Consider the following 7,500-nt stretch of genomic DNA (forward strand, 5'->3'; position numbering starts at 1 on the left):
GGGGGTTTTTTATCCATACATGAGGGTGTGTACTGGTGTACAGCAATAGACATCTGTTAATGGTGGACAGTACTGAGGGCCCTTGGTATGTGTACAGCTGACCTGGTCACAGACAGTAGTATCACTGCATTCCATAACACATGATGCAACTGTGTCAGTACATGTGTACTGTCTACAGTTGATGTAGAGCTTAGTACAGTACACAAGTCAAGGGTCACATGATGGTGTACTCATCTGTCATACAACATGTATGGTTGCGTGGTGGTGGTCCGAGGGCATGGTGGTGTCTGCAGTTTACATCCTAGAATGCAGCATGTGACACTGTGTCCTGCACTTGGCTCATCTGTGATGCCCTTCATGGGGAGACCGGTCAGTACATGTGAGTGGCCTTTATGTATGTGGGTACACCACCTGGAGCGGTTCGTACCTGTGTTATGGCCCACTTTTCTGGTTCTGAGTTGTATGGTGGTAGTGCTAGGTTCTGAGGTATATGGTGGTAGTGCTATTGTGCACTACAGAGACATCAGCCAGGTGTTCCTCACTGCACAGATGTCAGTACACCCCATTGTTGGATCTACCATGGCCAGCTGTGACTATGGAAGTTACACATCTAGCACTGGTTAGCATAAGCAAACAATGCAGTTGTCCTGTGGGTGTATGGGAGTTAACCTGTGTTTAGGACATTTGCCTTGGAATGGCACTGTGTGGGCGGATGTGACTTGGGTAATATCCACACTCCCTTGTATCATGGATGCATGTGATATGTGTCAAAGGCCTGCCTACTGTCAGCCATGTCATCCCAGAATAACAGCTGATTTGTTAAAGACCGGTGTCAAATATATGTAGAGCAGCGTTCCCACTAGCAATGACAACTACCAACACCAGAGCCCAGTACAATGTGTTATTTACGTCTACCTGTAATAGAATGGCCACTGTGGCCCTCCGTGTTTAGCATCAGAGTGCATCCCAGTCAGCCCTGTGCTACTAGGAGTATGAGCATGCCCGGTATATCCTTGTATAGATGAACACATAGTAGTGCATTCTGACCAACCCTGTGCTACTAAGTGTGTGAGCATGCCCCCTGTGCTACTAAGTGTTTGAGCATGACCAGTATATCCTTGTGTAGATGGACACAGTGCATTCCGAACAGCCCTGTGCTACTAAGTGTGTGTGAGCATGCCCAGTGACACCTTGTGTTGGTTATGTGCCTTTGTGTATGGGCATGGCCATTGTAACCCTGTATAGTGGTAGTAGTCGTCCATTCCACAGATGGGCATACTCCAGGTCAGGATGGATTCATACTTTAAACACACAGGTTCACAAGTATGGACATCTTAACTGCCAGCATCCCTGTTGATGTCCACATTCTCAGATGGTCATAATGACAGCCTTGACATGTTTAGTCTGTGTGGTGCGATTCATATATATATATATATATATATATATATATATATATATAGATATATATATGTAGTATTGTAATAGTAATCTGTAAATAGGCAGGTGTTCCGTACCCAACACTGGCGTGTGTGTGTGTATGTCTGTCCCCATTTGCCAGAGGACCCTAAATTGCTTTTAGACTGGCCACACTCCATACATTTCTTATACTCAATGTTAGCAAGGTCGATGATGTCACCCATCTACAAATACACCTCTGGGAGGGCTGTGTCCTAGTAATCTTGGTAGCGTGTTCTATAACCGGGTAATGCTGTAGTGTAATAAAGTAGTTATGTCAGTGTTCTAGTCCCACAATTGCCATGGGTGTGTATGTCTCCCATTTTCCTGAGGACTGAGTAATACCTTTATACTGCTCACACTCCATACATTTCTTATACCTACCGTTAGCAAGGCCGATGATGTCACCATCTACAAATACACCTCTGGGAGTGCTGTGTTCCAGTAATCACGGTAGCATGGTCTGTAACTGCGTAATGCTGTTGAGTGATAAGAAATTTAGGTTGGTGTTTTAATCCCAGCCATGCCAAGTGTGTGTGTCTCTGTCTGCCTGGGGACAAAATAATGCTTTTAGCCTGCTCACACTCCATACAATCCCTATCGCTATCTTTGCCAATGCTGATGATGTCACCCACCTAGAAGTACACCTCTGGGAGTGCAGTGTCCCAGTAATCTCCACAGTGCATTTTGTAACTGTGTAATGCTGTAGTGTGATAAGCAGTTAGGTCGGTGTTCTAATCCCAGCCATGCCAACTGTGTGTGTGTGTGTGTGTGTCTCCATCTGCCTGGGGACAGAATCATGTTTTTTGACTGCTCATACTCCATAAAATCCCTATCACCGTCTTTGCCAATGCTGATGATGTCACCCACCTAGAAGTACACCTCTGGGAGTGCTGTGCCCCAGTAATCCTGGAAGCGCCTTTTGTAACTGCGTAATGCTGTAGTGTGAGAAAGTAGTTAGGTTGGTGTTCTAATCCAAGCCATGCCAACTGTGTGTGTGTTTGTGTGTGTCTCCGTCTGCCTGGGGAGAGAATAATGCTTTTAGACTGCTCACACTCCATGCAATCCCTATTGCCGTCTTTGCCAATGCTGATGATGTCACCCACCTAGAAGTACACCTCTGGGAGTGCTGTGTCCCAGTAATCTTGGGAGCATGTTCTGTAACTGGGTAATGCTGTAGTGTGATAAGGTAGTTAGGTCGGTGTTCTAATCCCAGCCATGCCAACTATGTGTGTGTGTGTGTGTGTGTGTGTGTGTGTGTGTGTGTGTGTGTGTGTGTGTGTGTGTCTCCATCTGCTTGGGGGCAGAATAATGCTTTTAGACTGCTCACACTCCATTTAATCCCTATCACCGTCTTTGCCAATGCTGATGATGTCACCCACCTAGAAGTACACCACTGGGAGTGCTGTGCCACAGTAATCCTGATAGCGCCTTCTGTAACTGTGTAATGCTGTAGTGTGAAAAAGTAGTTAGGGTGGTGTTCTAATCCCAGCCATACCAACTGTGTGTGTGTTTGTGTGAGTCTCCATCTGCCTGGGGACAGAATAATACTTTTAGACTGATCACACTCCATACAATCCCTATTGCTGTCTTTGCCAATGCTGATGATGTCACCCACCTAGAAGTGTACCTTTGGGAGTACTGTGTGCCAGCAATCTTGCTAGCATGTTCTGTAACTGTGTAATGCTGTAGTGTGATAAGGTAGTTAGTTCAGTGTTCTAATCCCAGCCATGCCAACTGTGTGTCTGTGTCTCCATCTGCCAGTGGACAGAAGATTGCTTTTAGACTGCTCACACTCCATTTAATCCCTATCGCCGTCTTTGCCAGTGATGATGATGTCACCCACCTAGAAGTACACCTCTGGGAATATTGAGTCCCAGTAATCTCAGTAGCACATTCTATAACTGTGTAATGCTGTAGTGTGATAAAGTAGCTAGGTCGGTGTTCTAATCACAGCCATGCCAACTGTGTGTGCATGTGTCTCTGTCTGCTTGGGGACAAAATAATGCTTTTAGACTGCTCACACTCCATACAATCCCTATCACTGTCTTTGCCAATGCTGATGATGTCACCCACCTAGAAGTACATCTCTGGGAATACTGTGCCCCAGTAATCTTGGTAGTGCATTCTGTAACTGCGTAATGCTGTAGTCCGATAGAATAAACAGGTGGATGTTCTATTCTAAGGCATGACAGGTGTGTATGTATTTGGCAGTCATATCCTATGTGCTGGTGTCTGTGAGTGGCTAGCTACTGGATGTGTTGAGGTGCGTGTTTTGTTGTTTTCCTATATAGTAGCCATAAATGCCACAATCGGCAAAGAGACTGGGTTGGCAAGACATACACATACATTCGGCAATAGGTCTGGTGAGTAATCTCAGCAGCCCTAATCTTACCCTTAATACAGTCTGAACCTGTGTGACGCACAGAAACACACCTGCCTTGATATTAACACCAGTACATAATGCAGGAGGTGCATGTAGTTTCCTTTTCATTCTTGTCTAATGCTTTGTTGTCACATGGTCTGCTGTTGAGATATATATTCTATATCTACATATGTGTATGTATATGTATATGTGTGTATATATACATATATATATATATATATATATATGTGTGGACATTAGCACACATAAATCTACATGATGGAATACATGTCCTATACTGTTGAATGCCTGTGCTGGATGATCTGTATGTGATAACCTCAGATGTATGTATATCTGCCATGGCTTAGTGGTAAAACACATTGTCTGTGGTGTGCAGGGTCCCAGTTTTGAGCCATGCAGAGGCCGATTGTTTTATTGCTGGGAAGAACAAGGGTCATCGAATACGGTGATAGTAAGGCACTTTTAACCAGTTGTGTGTAGATCTGCGCGACAGTAAGCAGTGGTTATTTTTGGGGAGGCTCAGTATGGGTCATGTAACTATGCATTAGAAGACAGTACTATGCAAACGAGGTGGAAAATAGTGAATCTCGTTTATCCCCAGAGTGTGATGCAGGTCCCAAGAGTGTATGTGTATAGATAGCCGGATGCAGGACTCGAATATAGGTGAAAGCTTGGGGGGGGGTGTCAGGCATACTGTATGTAGATTGGAGCCCTGTGTCTCAGGATTGCTCCTAGCTTAGCACGCCTAAGCTAGGGGTGTGTCTATACCTGCCTAGTGCATTTGGGAGGGACAACGGTGGTAGGAGAGTAGTCAAGGTGAACAAGCTGGGCAAACAGGTGATATTTATCAGAATCATAAGATTACAGGCCCGGCAGACTAGCCCGGCCCAGAACACTACGATAAAGTGAGCAAGCACTATCCCCACAGGTTTTTCCACACTCTACACCACTGGTGTATGCATGTAGAGAAATTTTAACAAACAATCCTACGAAATGAGAAGGGCTGCAGCAGGCAACATAGACCAACATGTGCAGGAGGCTGAGGGTGGTGAGGATGTGAATGCTGAAAACAACCCTCAGTGAGGAGACAGAAAAGACTGTACAGACCCAGGATAACCTACCAGGGGCAACATGAGCTGGAGATAGTGGAGCACTATGGGGTGGACAGAGACCTCCTACAGCAGATTGTTGAGCTGTGCTGGCCACACCTGACACATTGAACAGGCCGAGGGGAACCCATCCCAGTGGATACCAAGGTATGTGTAGGTCAAGGTATACTAGCCACAGGTACCTCCCAAAGTGCAACTGGGGATATCATGGTATCTCACAGGCATCTGCATCCAGGGTATTCTACCAGTTCCTGGATGCCATGTCACCACATGCCAGTGAGTACATACATTTCCTCAACACACGTGAGGTGTTGACCAGCAATATGCATCCCTTCCACCAAATGGCAGACTACCCTGGGGTAGTGGGTGCTATAGCCTGCACGCACATATGCATCAAAGCACCACCTGGTGAGCAGGGTAGGGCCTACATTAACTGCAGGGGCATCCCCTCCGTCAACTGCCAGGTTGTATGCAATGCCCAGGGCATTATACTGAATGTGTGTGCTGGCTGCCCTGGAAGCTATGATGATTCTGATATATGGGATCTGATGCAGCTGTACCACAGCTTTGCCAATATGGACAACCTCTATGGTCACCAAGTGGGGGACGCTGGGTACCCACTGGAGCCGTGGCTGATGACACCCATCAGAAATGCACACACACCTGAACAATGATGCCATAATGAGGCACATGCACAGGCCAGACATATAATAGAGGGTGTGTTTGGGATGCTCAGGTCACGGTTCCAGTGTCTGGACATATCCGGTGGAGCCTTGCATTATTCACCAGCTACATGTACCCATACTGTTATGGTATGTGCTATGCTACACAATATGATCCTGCAGAAACAGCTGCAGCAGGAACAGCATGGGGGAGGGCCACACAGCTGCCCTCCAATGCCAAGGCCTGTACAGGCACAGAGTGACTCGGAGGAGGAACAACCTGAGCCGGACCCAGTAGGCAGAAGGAGGAGTGCCCAGTATGACGTGGCCTTGAAAAAGAGGTATGCATAGCATATGCACTGACACAGTAGGGACCCAGAGAATGTCACTCTCTCTGACTCGCACAGACGGTAGAAGGGATGCCAAACATGACACTACCAGTGGTCAGCCATGTATAGGAAGTGCACTATGTGCATCCGACATAGGCAGCCCTCCAGCACCATCTTCAGGTCTGGCACACCCTCAAGATAAGTCAATCAACCTACCAATTAGCAGTTGCATTTGAAGGTGTTGGTACCTGTAGCTATGGTATGGATGAGAGCATGCAAGGGAATTTGGTGGCCGAATGTTAAGGCAGCAGACAGTAGATGTCCATAATGACTCCATGACATCTGTAGCACATACAGGGGTCACCGTAGTAGCCAGTAGTACACAGGGTGATAACCCACTGCGGGTAATGGGCTGAGCATCATGTGTGTCCATACAGCCCACACAAGTCTCAACCAGCTGGACAGGTGTAGACCAACACAGACAAATGCTGTACTATGGCCTCTGAATATGCCCTATGGATGAACCCCCCCCCCCCACAGACCCATACAGACAGACTACAGCAGGCCAGGCAGTTGGATGTAAGTTGTGAAAGCTAGGACATCTGAAACTAATATGTTGGTAATTAAAGCTAAGATCTGGAGTACACTGGTATGCCTCTAGCCAGCACAATAGGCAGGTCTACACACTGAAATGGAGTACCTGACATACCAGTACAGTAGTAGCAGATGTGTACAAGTGTCAGGTGTGCCCCCCTTCCAACGTACACATATAGCAACAGTCAGGTGCACCCCCCAAGGTGCTGTGTAGAAATGTGTATACAGTCGGATGCCCCCCACGCTGTGCAGAAATGTAGCAACAGTCAATGCCACATGACTGATGGATACCCTGCAGACACAGTATGCCACCTGTCAGTGTACAATGCAGAGGTCGGCACCACAGTACAGACTACCTGGACATGTAACACATGTGATACAGTTGGCCATCCTAGGCATGCTTAAACACATGAAGGTATGATGGCAATGTCAGTCGACAAAATGCGGAATGGTCATACTGGGCATGCTCACACAGATGCACACAAGATGGCCAGGTCTGCAAACACCAGTGGCCCGGACATATCTGCCAGTAGAGTGCTATACTGTTGGATGACTGTGCTGTATGGTATGTGTGTGGTACTGTCTATTGTCTGTATATTTGCCATGGTGTATTGGTAATTCACATTAGCTGTGTGTGCAGGGTGTTGCTACCAACACTTGCAAAGGACGGTTATTTGTTTGTGGGCAGAACAAGCCCACTGGATACGGATGGACTAAGGCACATTGAAGCAGTTGGGAGCGGTTGTGCATGGGTTTGCACTGTGTTAAGCACTGCTGACCTCTGGTTACAGCTTCTTACACTTGGTTAGTGTCCACATTTCTTTACCAGTGCAATACTCGCATATTGGTAGCCAAACACGCTTACACCCATTCGCTCCCTCACTTGCACATTCACCGACATTGGTGCTTGCATGTGTCACTCACGCTGGGTGTGAGTGATCCCTTGTGATACTTATTACATCGGA

The sequence above is a fragment of the Protopterus annectens genome, chromosome 2.part1, assembly GCF_019279795.1.
Source record: "Protopterus annectens isolate FY-2018-M chromosome 2.part1, PAN1.0, whole genome shotgun sequence".
Taxonomy (NCBI): Eukaryota; Metazoa; Chordata; order Ceratodontiformes; family Protopteridae; genus Protopterus; species Protopterus annectens.